The sequence below is a fragment of the Mastacembelus armatus genome, chromosome 11 (genome assembly GCF_900324485.2).
Source record: "Mastacembelus armatus chromosome 11, fMasArm1.2, whole genome shotgun sequence".
In the NCBI taxonomy this organism is placed as follows: domain Eukaryota; kingdom Metazoa; phylum Chordata; class Actinopteri; order Synbranchiformes; family Mastacembelidae; genus Mastacembelus; species Mastacembelus armatus.
Genome location: NC_046643.1, coordinates 1859655 through 1876917, shown reverse-complemented (window position 1 = coordinate 1876917; position 17263 = coordinate 1859655). Strand labels below are relative to the sequence as shown.

Here is a 17263-nt window from a genome sequence, read left to right as displayed (position 1 = left end):
CACGATGCATCCCAATATGATTACATCAGATTTGTCAACCATAGCATTTTAGCCATTTTTTCACTTCAATCTTTTTCTTCTCCTGAGAACAAAATAACAAGGGCTGACAAAATCAGCAAAAGTCTTTTATGCCAGCAACATATTATGACCAACAGTTGTACAGTAGAGTTCTAATTAGAAACCTTCTAGTAGTTCTATAACACTATGAAAGACGGACATTATGTATGTTATTAGTTATGTGTATCAATGTGTATTTTGTCACTATGTACTATATCATAGAGTGACAAAATACACATTGTGACGTAGCAAAGGATTTTCCCATAGGAGATCACATTTTAGTTGCTGCAATTTCTGTGTCAAAATTGTGTGTGCGTGCGTGTGTGCTTTGTTTTTATCCATAATTGTTTCATAACCTTGCAGGTCCTATAACATTAATAAAATTGTTAATTTAACTCAACATGCATATTTTTCTTAAACCTAAACATTATACAATTCCAACAGAGATAAACTACAAACAAGTCAGTCTTTTCTTTTAACTTTAGTACACAAAGTAAAACCTTCCCTTAATAGAAACTGCATGGCTGTTGTGTGGTCCAGTATGGGCTCCATTATTGAAATATATCATGAATTTAAGTGTTATACACATGGTGGCCTATCATACATTATGTCATTATGTAAAAAAATATGTTCAATTGTAATAATAATAAACTTTACCTATAGAGCACTTTTCAAACAATGTACAACATGCTTTCCAACAACATACAGCATGAAAGATCAAGGCACAATAAGAGACAGCGTAAAATACATTAAAATATATACATACGAGTCAACCCACTAGCATTACCCGGCTCGACTCGATTTTGTGCTATTGGTTTTCCATTAGGAAGCAGGTACTTTTTTATTACCAAGTGAGCTGGGCCATTACTAAAATGTGACATCAACAGACTGCGGGCCATGAATTGGCCAGGGAGTGACATCACTGGAGGAGTCATGAGCACTGTCTGACTGTGTCAGACGCAAATTTTTTTAAAAACTTGCAACAGCAGTCATTTGTTTTTCCATTTTTATCGTCTTTATTAAGACAAATGGCTGACAACCACACCATAGGTGCTGCCAGGGATTTGGGTCAAAAAAAATATCACTTTGGTCGCCACCACTTGAATGGTGAAATTCATGCAAACCCTAAAAATATAACACTGTGCAGGAATGGATCAATATTCTGCTTACAATAGATTTTACAATATAAATATTTACAATATTACAAGATTTCGAGATTGATGAGAAAGGTGCAAGCCATCTTTCACATTTCAATAATATTGTTGTGTTTTGTAAATAATGATAGGACTGCACCCAAAGTTGCAGTTGGGTGTTGCAGTTGGAAGGCTGGAGACTCTGTCGAGCTAGCTGAGGGTGAGGATGGCCTTTTTTGGCAGCGGCGTCTCTGTTGTCAAGATGTCGGAATGGAGTTCCGGAGAAATTTGGCCGAGTTTATTAGCCGACCTAAAGCCTGACAATCCAGAGTGGGGACCGGGATGCAGAGACTCAGTCTAAAACGCCTCTCTGCAGTTTCCTTAGAGCCGCCGCCCCCCTCAAACCACATAGAGATTGTGTCTGCCCTTCGAACATATAAATGAAATAAATCAGAAGTTAACAGAAGAGGAGTTATTCATAAAAACTTAATAAAAATTAAGACCACTCCTCTTATTGAACAGAAAAACAGAACTGTCAAATGTGGACTATTAAATATTAGGTCCCTTTCATCTAAATCTCTGTTAGTAAATGATTTGATAACTGATTTGATTCTGATCACGAAATTGACCTACTTTATCTTACTGAAACCTGGTTACAGCAGGATGAATATGTCAGTCTGAATGAATCAACCCCCCTCAGTCATAAAAATTATCATGTTCCTCGAAGCACAGGTCGAGGTGGAGGAGTAGCTGCAATCTTCCACTCAAACTTATTATTAAACTTTCATCCTCAGAACAGTACACAAACTCAATACTGACCACAGGGTCTCATTTGAGAGCCTCACTCTTAGTCTCTGGCATCCAAACTGGAAAACACAAGAACCAGTTCTACTTGTCATTCTATACCATCCACCTGTCCCTTACTCAGAGTTTTTAACTGAATTCCCAGACTTCCTGTCTGATTTAGTGCTTACAGTGGGTATGGAAAATATTCAGACCCCTTAATTTTTCACTCTTTGTGTCATTGCAGCCATTTGCCAAAATCAAAAAAGTTCATTTTATTTCTCATTAATGTACACTCAGCACCCCATCTTGACAGAAAAAAACAGAAATGTAGAAATTTTTGCAAATTTATTAAAAAAGAAAAACTGAAATATCACATGGTCATAAGTATTCAGACCCTTTGCAGTGACACTCATATTTAACTCACATGCTGTCCTTTTCTTCTGATCCCCCTAGAGATGGTTCTGCTCCTTCATTGGCGTCCAGCTGTGTTTAATTAAACTGACTGGACTTGATTAGGAAAGGCACACACCTGTCTATATAAGACCTTACAGCTCACAGTGCATGTCAGAGCAAATGAGAATCATGAGGCCGAAGGAACTGCCCAAGGAGCTCAGAGACAGAATTGTGGCAAGGCACAGATCTGGCCAAGGTTACAAAAGAATTTCTGCAGCACTCAAGGTTCCTAAAAGCACAGTGACCTCCATAATCCTCAAACGGAAAAAGTTTGGGATGACCAGAACTCTTCCTAGACCTGGCCGTCCAGCCAAACTGAGCAATCGTGGGAGAAGAGCCTTGGTGAGAGAGGTAAAGAAGAACCCAAAGATCACTGTGGCTGAGCCCCAGAGATACAGTAGGGAGATGGGAGAAAGTTCCACAAAGTCAACTATCACTGCAGCCCTCCACCAGTCGGGGCTTTATGGCAGAGTGGCCCGACAGAAGCCTCTCCTCAGTGCAAGACACATGAAAGCCTGCATAAAGTTTGCCAAAAAACACATGAAGGACTCCCAGACTATGAGAAATAAGATTCTCTGGTCTGACGAGCCCAAGATTGAACTTTTTGGCGTTAATTCTAAGTGGTATGTGTGGAGAAAACCAGGCACTTCTCATCCCCTGTCCAAGACAATCTCTACAGTGAAACATGGTGGTGGGAGTATCATGTTGTGGGGGTGTTTTTCAGCTGCAGGGACAGGACGACTGGTCGCAATTGAAGTAAAGATGAATGCAGCCAAGTACAGAGATATCCTGGAAGAAAACCTCTTCCAGAGTGCTCAGGACCTCAGACTGGGCCGAAGGTTCACCTTTCAACAGGACAATGACCCTAAGCACACAGTTAAAATAACAAAGGACTGGCTTCGGAACAACTCTGTGACCGTTCTTGACTGGCCCAGCCAGAGCCCTGACCTAAACCCAATTGAGCATCTCTGGAGAGACCTGAAAATGGCTGTCCACCAACGTTCACCATCCAACCTGACAGAACTGGAGAGGATCTGCAAGGAAGAATGGCAGAGGATCCCCAAATCCAGGTGTGAAAAACTTGTTGCATCATTCCCAAGAAGACTCATGGCTGTACTAGCTCAAAAGGGTGCTTCTACTCAATACTGACCACAGGGTCTGAATACCTATGACCATGTGATATTTCAGTTTTTCTTTTTTAATAAATTTGCAAAAATTTCTACATTTGTTTTTTTTCTGTCAAGATGGGGTGCTGAGTGTACATTAATGAGAAATAAAATGAACTTTTGATTTTGGCAAATGGCTGCAATGACACAAAGAGTGAAAAATTTAAAGGGGTCTGAATACTTTCCGTACCCACTGTAGATCAGATGAAGTTATTATAGTGGGAGATTTTAATATTCATGTAGATGTTGAAAATAACAGCCTCAGCATTGCACTTAATTCTATATTAGATTCAATTGGTTTCATTCAAAATGTTAATAAACCCACCCACTGTTTCAATCACACCCTTGATCTTGTTCTGACCTATGGCATCGAAATTGAACATCTAATAGTTTTTCCCCCAAATCCGGTTTTGTCAGATCATTCTTTAATAACTTTTGAATTTAAAATGATGGATCATGCAGTGTTTGGAAGAAAATTCCACTACAGCAGATGTTTGTCCGACAACGCTGTTAATAAATTTAAGAAAATGATTCCATCTTTATTTACATCTATGCCAAGTAGAAACATAGTGGAGGGCAGCTGCCTTAATCCCACTCCCTACCAAATTGATCATATTGTTGACAGCGCTGTAACCTCACTGCGTGAAACGCTTGATTCTGTGGCCACAATAACAAAAAGAATTGTGTCTGTGAAATATAAGTAGAGTCTCTCGGTAAGAAACACAGGAGCACTCGTATCTTTCTCCAGATTGCATCTAACAGGAAACGGGAAGTTGGTCCGCATTAGGCAACCAGGGGTGGACGACTACAATGCCAAAGGTTCCACTTACAGTTACACTACTTTACTTACCCATACTCACACAGGATTACATATAATAATGGCAAAATACTAATCCTCACAATTTTTAGAGCATACCTGCACTGTTAAAGTGACCACAAAAAAAGCTTGATGTATTGCTTATTACTTACAACACCAAATGTGGTTGCACATATTTGGGTGCACCACACGCTCTCCAACAACAAAAGTGACTCCTTACACTTCACTTAAATAACTCAAAGGTCCCATGAACCATAAAAGTCTTTTAAAACTAAAACTTTTCTACTTCTAGAATGGCGCCTGTTAAGTGGCAGCCTGTTACAGCAGCTCCTCTTTGTTTTTTGTTTTTTGCAGCTTTCTCTCTGATAACGAATGAAAGTGGATGAGTTGGGTTATTGGAATTCCTGTGGAAAGACAGATGGGGATAATGGAAACTGCATCAGAAAATATACGTTTCTGTGGCAACGGCATCTATACAAGGGAGCAACTGTTAGCTCTCAAGGGAACAAGTCTGCTTCTTGGTATAAAACCTGACATCCCCCAAGACCTGAGGAGGCGTAGGAGGGGCTGCAGAGCAGGAGTGAAGCATCGAGAAAAACGTAGGAGATTTAAACCATTTCTCCCAAAAATTACTATGGGGAATGTGAGGTCACTCTGCAACAAAGTGGATGAACTTACAGCTTTAGCTAGCAGCCAGCGAGAGTACAGAGAGTGTAGCTTGCTTTGCTTCACCGAGACCTGGCTGAATAAACATATACCGGACAGCTCGCTTGAACTGTCTGGGTTCTCACTAGTGCGAGAGGACAGAGGCAAACAGAGCAGCAAGAAAAGAGGAGGTGGTCTCGCAGTTTTTGTTAACTCTATATGGTGCAACCCTGGACATATAACAGTGAAAGACTGTATCTGTATTCCAGACATTGAGCTGTTGGTGGTTGGACTGAGGCCATACTACCTGCCCCGTGAGTTTTCACACGCCATTGTTGCAACTGTTTACATTCCTCCATCAACTGCAGCACAGAGTGCATGTGACATCATCCACACAGTTGTCGCTGGTCTCCAAACAAAACACCCCAGTGCCCTTATACTAATTAATGGGGATTTTAACTATGTCAGTATTTCGGGAACTCTGACTAACTTCAAACAGTATGTGGACTGTGCAACACGAGAAAATAAGATTCTTGATCTCCTTTATGCCAATGTGAAGGAGGCATACAGCTCTTCAGCCTTACCCCCACTTGGTGGATCAGACCACAACTTAATATATTTAGTACCGACATACAAGCCTGTAGTAAGACAGCAGTCTGCTACCAAGAGATATGTGAAAGTTTGGTCAAAGGATGCTGAGGAGGCCCTGCAGGAGTGCTTCAGGGTTACAAACTGGGACCTTTCCATGGACGCTCCAGGTGAGGACATCGAAGGCATCTCTCACTGCATCACAGATTACATCCACTTCTGTGAGGACAATATTGTTCCATCCAAAAAAGTTCGTTGTTTCCCCAATAATAAACCATGCATAAATAAGGACATTAAAGGCCTCCTCAATAAGAAGAAGAGGGCATTCATGGCAAGAGACAAGGAGGAACTCCGAGCAGCACAGAAGGAACTCAAGAGGAAGCTGAGGGAGGCAAAGCAGCTCTATAGAGACAGAGTAGAGCACAAGTTGAGACAGAAAAATATCAAAGAGGTGTGGAATGGGTGGAAAATAATGACTGGTTATAAGAAGTCGCACACTGCTGTGGAAGGAGACTCAAAGTTTGCTAATGAACTTAACCTGTTCTTTAATAGATTTGACACCACCTCTGCATCTTACTCTGATCCATTGTCCTTATACACCATCCCTCCTCCCTACACCACCTTAGCTGATTGCCTTGGGGTCTCTTCACATCACCACACCCAACACCTCTGCCAATGCTGCCTCCTCATTGCCCATTGAAAACCTCTCCTCTATCAGCAGCCATACGACATCGAAGTGTACTTCACCTCCAATAACTCCTCCCCTGCCCTCATCATCTGACTCCTCATCAACACAATACACAGGCCCAGCCTTTGCCACAGAACAGGTGAGGAAGAAACTAGCTAACCTAAAGGCCAACAAAGCAAAAGGACCAGATGAGATCAGTCCCAGAGTACTTAAGGTGTGTGCTGGACAGCTTGCAGAGGTTTTTCAGAAACTCTTTAACCTCTCTTTGAGGCTCAAAAAGGTGCCTAAGTTATGGAAAACTTCCTGTATTGTCCCATTACCAAAAAGAACCCGTCCCAGTACCCTTAGTGACTTCAGACCAGTAGCGCTAACATCACATGTCATGAAAGTGTTTGAGAGACTGGTCCTGCAACACCTGAGGTCCCAAGTGTCTGAATTTCTGGACCCCCTGCAGTTTGCATATCAAAAACACATCGGAGTGGAAGATGCCATCATCTTCTTAATGCACAGAGCATACTCCCATCTGGAGAGGCAGGGCAACACTGTGAGAGTCATGTTTTTTGACTTTTCAAGTGCTTTCAACACTATTCAGCCCCACCTGCTAAGTGCAAAGATGCAGGATATGGAAGTTCCTGCAGATATGGTAGAGTGGATCAAAGACTACCTCACTGGGTGGCCACAGTTTGTTCGCTTAGATGGGTGCATATCTGATGTGGTGATGAGCAGCACCGGTGCACCTCAAGGAACTGTACTAGCACCATTCCTGTTTACACTCTACACCTCAGACTTCCGCTACAACTCAGGAACCTGTCACCTCCAAAAGTTCTGTGATGACTCTTCAATCATTGGATGCATCAACAATAATAACGATGAGGAATACAGACACTTGATAGAAAGCTTTGTTGATTGGTGTAACAACAACTGTCTAAAGCTCAATATCAAGAAAACCAGAGAACTGGTGGTGGACTTTAGGAGGAGCAGGAAGACCCCAGTCCCTGTCTCCATCCTTAGAGACGAAGTAGAGATTGTGGACTCCTACAAATACCTTGGAGTCCACATTAACAACAAACTGGACTGGTCAAACAATACAGATGCACTCTTCAAGAAAGGACAGAGCAGACTGTTCTTCCTCAGGAGACTCTTTCTTTTGGTGTGTGCAACAAGCTACTGAACATGTTCTATCAGTCTGTAGTAGCAAGTGCACTGTTCTTTGCAGTTGTGTGCTGGGGAGGTGGCATCAAGGCTGGTGAGGCCAACAGACTAAATAAGTTGATCAGGAAGGAAAAATCTGTTGTTGGACTAGAACTGTACAGTCAGGAGGCTGTGGCAGAGATGAGGATGGTGGACAAAATAAACTCCATATTGGACAATCCTGCCCACCCACTTCATGAGGAACCGTGGCGAATGGGAAGTTCATTCACCCACAGACTAATTCCCCCTAAAGCCAAGACTGAAAGATTCAGGAAGTCTTTTGTGTCCACGGCCATAAGACACTATAATTCCTCAATATAAACAATAACGCACACACACACACACACACACACACACACACACACACACACACACACACACACACACACATATACACACACACACACACAAACACAACCCCCCCCAAATAGATAGTTAATTACTTTATGAATTACTATTAATCAATATAATTTAAATAATCTCAAATTTAATAACTGCTGTAACAACTGAATTTCCCCTTGGGGATTAATAAAGTACTTCTTCTTCTTATATAATGTCTCTGGAATGTCTTCCTCAAGTGTCTTCTCAGTTCAAGAGCAGGGGGCTACAAAGGGGACATGTAGGTAAGGGTTTAGCATAAGGGATGGGGGGTAAAGGGGGTGAGAATAAAGGGGAGGGTAATACATGAAATGGTTCAGGCTGAACGCTGACTGCGGATGATACTGATAGGTTGGCTGACCCAGGGATGGGTAAGTGAAGATCATATTTGGTCGTCTCTGCCTGGTGGACTGCCTCAACCGGGGTCGCCACTCAGGCTGGAGGTCCTGCTCTGGCTCAGAACAGGGTACTGGCCTAGAACAAGGCTCCGGTGCTAATTGGGGACTGGGTCCCGGGATGTCCACCCCCTGGTGGAGCTGGAGTACTCCCCGATCGTCATCTGGTCGAAGTAGGTCCATATCTTGTCCATTTCCCATGGCTACTGCTTGTTCCTTTTCCATCCCAGTGTCTCTTTCTTGTTCAGGTTGAATGTGGAGTCTCTCTACTGGATGTATCTGACTTGGTTCAGGTATACTTTGCATCTCACTGTGAACTTGCTCAGATGCACACTGGATTTCAAGTTGTGGATGGGTACTGGGTACACGAAACCAGTATTGGGGTGCATCTTCTTCTGAGTCACTTGCTTCTGGACTTAGTGTCTGTTCTGGAGTCTTTGGTCTTTCTGTGGACTTTTTGTCTTTCCTTTGTGGCTTAACAACAGGATTTTGGACTATATCTACTGGCAAGTCGTGTACTTGTAACAGCAGGTTCCTGTGTAGAGTGCGAACAGGACGTTCTCTATCATTTTCCCTTTCCATTTCCTGGCATATCCCTGTGGTGTTTCCGTATCTTCTTTTGTCATGAGGCCAAAGAGAAAATCTACTAGGAGGCGAGGATGTCTGCCATACAACAGGTAGTATGGAGAAAAGTCTGTGGCCTCATGCTTGGTACAATTATAAGCATGGATCACATGGGGCAGATGGTCCTTCCAGTTTTGTTTCTCTTTCTCTCCCAATGTTCAAAGCATTTGTAACAAAGTGCGATTCGGTCTTTCAGCGGGGTTGCCTTGTGGGTGATCGGGCAAAGTTCTGGAATGACTTAAAAATTTTGTTTTCAAATTCCCGACCCTGATCATGATGGAGCTTGGAAGGATATCCAAATCTGGGAATGAAATCACTGACGAGACGATCTGCTGCTGTTTTGGCTGCCTTATTCTTGGTGGGGTGCAAATCTAGTGAAATGGTCCACCACAACCAGAATGTACTCAAACCCACCTTTGCAGGGCTCTAAGTGTACTCTAAGTCGATACAAACAAGCTCGAGTGGGGAGTTGGATGTTATACTGCCCATGGGTGCTCTCTCATGCATTGCTGGCTTCTTCTGCTTAATGCACGGGCACTTCCTTAAAACATACTCCTCAATCTCCCTCTTCATGAAATGCCAATAGAACCGCTCTCGGGCTAAACTCAGGACTTTCTCCACACCAACATGGCCCATTTTGTTATGAAGGTGTGTGAGAGCTGCCTGTTTGTAAACAGCAGGCAAGACTAGCTGTTTTCATTCTTCTGTCTTCCTGTAGAGGAGGCCATTCTCTATGTGTAACCGACTCCATTCTCTTAAAAGTCTTCTTGTGTTTGTGTCAGCTTTACCTCTATCGTCTTCTGTTGGTGTAATGTCATTCTCTTTCATTTCCAGGACTTTCCAGATAGCTGGATCCGTTATTTGTGCTTGGACTAGTTCATCATGGCTGATCATCGCAACCCAAGGTACATCTTCCTGCTTAGCGCTTCTGCTCCCGTCCCATACTGCACCAACTGCTTCCTCTGACAGTTCCTCTGAACAATCTTTCATGAAGGCATCGATGTCGAGTGGACAGCGGGATAGCACATCATCGTCAATGTTGACTTTTCCTGGACGGTACTTTATATCAAAATGAAAATCTGCGAGTTTCCCCACCCAACGATGTCCAACCGCTTTGAGCTTAGCTGTGCTTAGGACATATGTTAGGGGGTTATTGTCCGTAAAGATGGTGAAATGTGGGGCATAGAAAAGATAGTCCTTAAACTTGTCACAAACTGCCCACTTGAGGGCTAAAAACTCTAGTTTGCCGCTGTGGAAGTGGTAGTTTTGTTCGGCTGGTGTTAATGTACATGACCCATACCCTATGACTCTCATCTTGCTGTCCTGGTGCTGATAAAGAACCGCTCCGAGGCCTTTCTGGGACGCGTCTGTGTGAAGTATAAAGGGACGGGTAAAGTCGGGGTAGGCTAACACTGGTGGCTGGGTTAACCCTCTGGGGTCGACGACGCGCCGGCGCATTTTGATGCATCTTTTTCTGATAAGGCCGAAACAAACTTAAATTACTCCGTCAATTCTGATCGTACAGATAAAAGAAGTATATCATTCAAATCTGTAACGGGTCTAGTTTTAGTGGTATACCATCATAATAACAACAAAACGTTGTGCTTTTTTTAAATAAAGAAAACCGACAGGGTGCGCTCTCAGACTTTTCTGTCTCTGTCATTTCTCTTCACAGACGCGTAAATAAAACAACCAGAATCTCAGCGAATACTTGCCTCATAAAAATAAGAATTATATGGCTAGAAAGCTTGAAATGTTTTCTTTTGAGTGAAATAATTCAAGTGAAATCAAATCATCACTTTTTATTTAATCCGTATGAACGTAAGGAGAAGTCCGTTTTTTCCTGTCTCACCTCATTACAGGTAATGCGGTCCCGCCTTGTACTCTGTCCACTGTTCACATGTAAATAATCTCAGGTGAACCAGGTAAATATGTGCACACCCCTGAGAAATGACACAAAATATCAAACTTCATCATAGAATTTACTCGCTTTTTCTGCGCGTTTGGATGATGGCGCGTTATGCGCGTGAAGCGGCGCTCTTTACATTCCACACAGAGACAAATAGTTTAGCTTGTCCTCAGAGTAAAAACACCGATTTTAATTCAAATGAGGATCGTTTGGCTCCTCATTGTGTTGTATTGTGCTGCACTAATCCGTCCCATCTACATTGACTGAAAGGCTCATTATGCGCGCCTTTGTCTGGTCGTTCAGTGCGTCTTTTGTGTTCTCAGGTAAATCACATTCATCCTCAGACACACCCTCTTGCATATGGCCTTTCTGGACAAAAAGTGTCTTAGAAAATTTAAATCAGTGTGTTGTTTACTGTGAATGTGTGAACAAGATGACATTCACAGCACTCTGAAGTAAACACTTTAGCCTACAACATGCTGGTCTCCAAAGTCTTGTGAACCAATGTTCTGTTTGTGTTTTATGGTCTTATTTCAGTGTGTAAAAAATTGTAGTTTTTCACTAACCATGCATAACCACTTTTTTCTCAAAAACACAATAATGTATAAACTTGCTGCTCACATATTATTGTAGCCAATTTTGTGCTGATTACAGTGTTATCAGACTTTAGACATTAATATGTTTAAAAAACACTGAAAAAAGCACAAATGTCAGGACATGTCAAAATTTGTCCAGGCCCCAAAAACCCCCTCAGACCCCAGAGGGTTAACATGTCGATTAAGCGTTCGAGAATCTTTTGGTGTTCCTTGTTCCATCGTATTGGAGCTCGAGAAGACTGTTGGGGGTATTTTGCCCTGCCTCTGGTTGGGTTGAGTTCTGGAGTGTCAGACTTAGCTTGGAGCAAGTTGTACAGCGGTTTTGCAATGCGTGAGAAGTCCTGCACACACGTGCGATAATAGCTAAGGAATCCCAGGAGCTGTCTGACGTCTCCAACTGTTTGGGACCTTTTGTGTTTGAGTGCCTGCACAGCCTCAATGTCCTTAGGGTCCACTTTCATTCCATCTGCCGACACTAAGCGGCCGACATATCGGACCTCTTTGCGGAACAACTCACACTTCTCAGGCTTTAATTTCACACCATGGCACTGTAAGGCTCTGAGAACTTTACACAACACTTGGACATGTTCATCAAATGACTTTGAAAAACAGAGCACATCATCAAGGTAGGGGATGCAACACTCATCTCGGAGCGTGTCGAGCATCTCCTCCATGCTTCGTTGAAAGGCTGCCGGCGCATTCGACAAACCGAAAGGTATCCTCACTCACTCGTAGAGGCCCCACGGAGTTGTGAATGCGGTCAGGTACCTTGATCCTTCGACAATGAAGCCTTGATGGTAAGCTTTGCCCTGATCCAGGATTGAAAACCAGCTGTAACCTCCGAGGGAGTCTGTGAGGTCCTGGATTCGGGGAAGCGGGTGTTTGTCTGTCACTGTCTTGTTGTTAGGCGATAATCAATACACAGACGTAAAGATCCATCCTTCTTTCTCACACAGATGACACAGGGCTGCATAGGGTGACTGGGACTTTACAACCCATCCTTTAACTAGTAGCTCCTGGATATACTCTTTTACTTCCCTGTAAAGAGGCTTTGGGATGGAGGCATAGGCCCTCTGGACTGGTGTGTCATCTTTAAGTCTGATTTCCATTTGTAGTGAAGGAATACATCCGATGTCACTACTGTCACGGAAGAACGCCATACACTCTTCAATCAGCACCTTTTCCACAGACTTTTGCTGGTCTGGACTGAGGTGACTAAGATCGACTGGTGGCAACCAGGACTCAGCAGGGGTTGCGGGGTTCTGGAGTGTCTGTCTCGATCACCTTAGTGACATGTTGGATGATACCCAGAGTTGTTCGTTTCGGTAGGAGTATCTAATGGTTTGAGTGATTAGAGATGGGAATCTTCACATAGGGTCTTTGCATGTTGCTAAGAGTCCTTCTCCCACACTTAGATGTCTTAAAGCAATATTCTCTTCTGTAGGTTCATACAGTACAAGGGGGTCAGAGGTGTCAAAATTCTGAGGTACCCTGCACCATACTTGAACCGCTTTCCCGGCTGGGATAGTTACATTGTCTTTGCCAACTCTCACTGTGACTGGGTCACAGTCTATTTTTTTGTGCCACCTGAATGAATTTGACTATGGCCAACACTTGCTCCTCATCCATTCCAAAAGCTCTACGTAGGAGGCCATACAGCATAGCTTTGGCGCCTTCATCTGATTCCTGTCTTTGGATAATCGCTCTGAGCACATTGGCTCCAACTAATGGTTGGGGAAGTGATAGTTTACTAACTAGGAATGGAGCTTGTACTGTGAGATTGGGGTCTGTGTGACCAGCGAGGGTGACTGTGAGTTCGACCCAAACGTCATCAGGAACTGCTTGGCCATTGACTGCATAAACTTCAAGTTCATCATCTAGCAACTCTTGCAGTGATCTCACTGGGTAGTTGGAAATGTACTTTTTGGCCCACTGTCTGTCTACTATGCTCACTTGTGAACCAGAGTCAAATAATACTGTCACTGGGTAGCCACTAATCAAACAATGAAGGGTACTTTTCTTACCGACTAGGGGAACTTTGCATCCTGTAGTGCTTTGACAGGAGGATATGCAGGGTTTCCTCTTGCTGCGTTTAGACGACTTTCTTGACTGCTTACCTTGGTGTGTAGTATCCTGTGTCGCAGATTGTGCAGGGGTGGGCTTTACTTGCTGGGACTGAGGCTCCGTGCTGGTCTCTGGCTGTCCCTTGACAGAGACCAATTCCAGTTTCCCTGTAACTCGGTCCACTTTAAGCATCCAACTGCCCTGTGTCCTAACTCACCACACACAAAGCAATGGCTACAGTCTTGGAGGTCTTGTTCTTTGCACTTTTTACAGAGAAATGTTTTTTTTTCTGGGACTGTGGATTGGTTTCTTGGAGGTTGAGGGGGTTGACTGGATAGTGGTCGGGGGGGAGGATGCTCATTGGTGTAAGGGGGAGCTTGTGTTGGTGGTGATGGGTGAAAGTGATGAGGGTTGGCAACTTTCAGTTCCATTAAAGTTAACATGGCTACCATGTTGGTTAAAGTCTCTACTCGGGCTGTGAGTTGTTGGATTGTTTGGGAAGTTTGTGTCCTTGTTTCTTTTGCTTCAATTACAGCGCTTTGGGTTTATAAAGACTTTTGGCGAGTGACTTGGCCTAGTCTCCGCTGATGTTCATTCTCATCACTGATTATTTTTGTGACTTCTCTGAGTATCTCTTCATCTGGGACATTGTTGTCCAAAGTGAGGGGTCTTAGTCTTTACCGCAGGTCTGCATACTTAACTCCCAGGCCTTGGTAGACCATGTGAAGAAATACTTCCTGTATAGTCTTAGGATCATAGGAAATGTTTGTGTTGGCCTGCTTTGACTGGAAGATGAGTTTTTGTTTGAGTCCAATCATGAGACTCTTGCTCGTATTGCCTAGCACACATTAACTCCTGGAACATCTCAGTTGTTGCCTTTTCTCCAAGGTGGGACCTGAGGAAGCCCTGAAGTTCAGGAAGAGACAGTTCTTGAACATGAGCATGTCCATGAAGGTGCCAGGTTTAACAATTCTGAGTACACCTCTTAATCTGTTTTGTGAGACTGTTGTAGCTGATGTCAGAGCTATTGTCTCCAATTTGTCCTCCAAACACTTTGAATTCCCTACGAGGCAGATAGGAAAGGTCTTTTAAGGTGACCGGTCTCTCTGGACTGAGTTGTGCCCTGGGATTTGAGTGTGAGTGACTTTGACAGATGAGTGTAGCAGCAGGTTGGGGTGCTCTTCTATTGACTGTGATTCAGTGTTAGCTTTTGCATTGGTATTCGTGGTTGGTGAATTATCAGACGATGGTGGTGGGTCTGATATCATATTGGATGGATGGGGACTGGGCATGGTAGGTGTTGCAGCTTCCGTGAGTCCATCAGCTGATGGTTCAGCAGAGTCACTTGTTTGAATAACCTGGCATAATAGATCATCCAGCACAAGCAGCTGACTCATCCCCTCATCCTCGAGCTGTTGCAATGTGTCTGACTGAATGTAAGAGGTGATATAGTCTATGCAGCTCTCTTCGTCAGCCTGGTTGAACTGCACTGGGTCGTTATTGCCTGCAGCAAGGTTCTTGGCTAGCTCAAAGAGATGTGTGCAGGAGAGTATAAACAAGCGTCTCCTGATGCTCCATGCCAGTTCCTTCCGTGCTGTTGACATGTTGCCTGTGTAGTTCCGCAGTGACTAGTGTGCGTTGTCCTTCCCTTCCAGCAGTGCGGCTCCCTGTTGAGGCGAAGATCCTTTTCCAATTTGATCTCCCTCGGTGGACTCCCACTGGCTGGCTTGGCTGAGGTAGTGGCCTAATCGCTGTACGAAGAGCACTCGTATCTTTCTCCAGATTGCATCTAACAGGAAACGGGAATTAGGCAACCGGGGGTGGACGACTACAATGCCAAAGGTTCCACTTACCGTTACACTACTTTACTTACCCATACTCACACAAGATTACATATAATAATGGCAAAATACTAATCCTCACAATTTTTAGAGCATACCTGCACTGTTAAAGTGACCACAAAAAAAAACTTGATGTATTGCTTATCACTTACAACACCAAATGTGGTTGCACATATTTGGGTGCACCACACATCATTGCCAAAATTAGGAACATCCTGTCTCAAAATGATGCAGAAAAACTAGCCCATGCATTTGTTACCTCAAGGCTAGATTACTGTAACTCATTACTATCTGGATGTCCCAGTATCTCCATAAAAAGCCTCCAGTTAATCCAAAATGCTGCAGCCGGTCCTGGCAGGAGCTAGCAAGAGAGATGATATTTCTCCTATGCTAACTTCTCTTCATTGGCTCCCTGTAAAATATAGAATAGAATTTAAAATCCTTTTCCTCACATACAAATCCCTTCATGATCAAGCTCCTTCATACCTTAAAAACCTCATAGTACCATATTATCCCAATAGAGCACTACTTGTGGTTCCCAGAGTTTCCAAAGGTAGAATGGGAGGCAGAGCCTTTAGTTATTAAGCTCCTCTCCCATGGAACCAGCTCCCAGTCTGGGTTCAGGAGGCAGACACTCTCTGTACTTTTAAGGCTAGACTTAAAACCTTCCTTTTTGACCAAGCTTATAATTTAGTTAGTCTTATAGCTTATAGTCCCTTAGTTATGCTGCTATAGCCCTAGACTGCCTGAGGACTCTCCATCAGTGCACTGAGCTCCCCTACCCTAACCCTCTCCTCCCCTTTCTTCCCCTCCCCTCCTCTCCTCCCCACTCATATGTATATTCCACCATTGAAAGTCACTAACTTTGTGCTCTCTCCCTCTCTCTCTCCCTGTACCTTCTGCAGGTGTCCCTGGTACTGAAGCTGGATATTGCTGATGTGCAGTTACTGGTCCCATCAACCTGCAGAGTATATTTGTTGTTTATTGTTGTTATTCTTTTCTCTCTCCTCTATCCAGTCACTCCAACCTGTCAAGGCAGATGGCCGCCCAAACTGAGCCTGGTTCTGCTGGAAGTTTTTTCTTCTGTTTATGAACAATTAATTTGTATGGTTTCATTTTTTTCAGACTTATTTGACTGTAGATAATTTATCAATGTGTGTGCAAAGTGTAACTTTGGGTCCTCATAGAAATCAAGTTAAAACATTCTCTCCATGGCTTTGCTGTAAAGTTGAAAAAGAGAGAGGAAAAACAATTAGTTCTATGTTTATTACATTCAGAATTAACAAGAATTGTTAAGTTATGTATTTGTTTCTACATGGTATGCTGTGGTATTTAGCCATATACTATCACATACTCAAGGAATCCCTGCTGGCTTGTTAAAAGTGAGCATTGAGGGCAAACTTTTGGAGGCAGTTCCTTAATGAGGACAGCTATAAAAGCCCCTTGTGGACCACCAATGAATACACAAACTTGGCATCCATTTTAATTACTGGTAAGTTGTGAGCCAGTTAAAGGCAGCAGATTTCCCATCCCCAGAGGCTCTAATCTGTTTAAAGCCAACTGCTGATCCTAACTGCAGTCGGAGGATTCAATGGCAGGTGCCACTGTGAAGTCCCAGAACAGACGCTATCAGTCTCGCATCCCAATCTCCATGTCTCCTGGGGACTGAAATGCAAGTTCGCGTCTATGTGTCCAAGTTTTTGGCATGCCTGATTATTAGGTGATCTGCTCTGTCACAGAGCACACATGGTGTGAGATCAGAAAAGGTACCAAGAAGTAATTATATCCAGGCATGGAGCTTATGTGTTCTGGGTCCCTTGAATGTGGGGACAAGGTTATTCCCCACAATGAGGAAATTGCATTACCCACCCAACGTGCACATACACACTGTGAACAGCAGTTGGGGGTTCAGTGCTTTGCTCAACAGTCTCA

At 43.5% G+C, this 17263-nt stretch overlaps 1 pseudogene; it reads left to right on the top strand.

Moving 5' to 3' along the window:
- The first annotated feature begins 1643 nt into the window (after window positions 1–1643).
- LOC113126242 (uncharacterized) lies at window positions 1644–17000 on the top strand (annotated as a pseudogene).
- The last annotated feature ends 263 nt before the right edge of the window (window positions 17001–17263 follow it).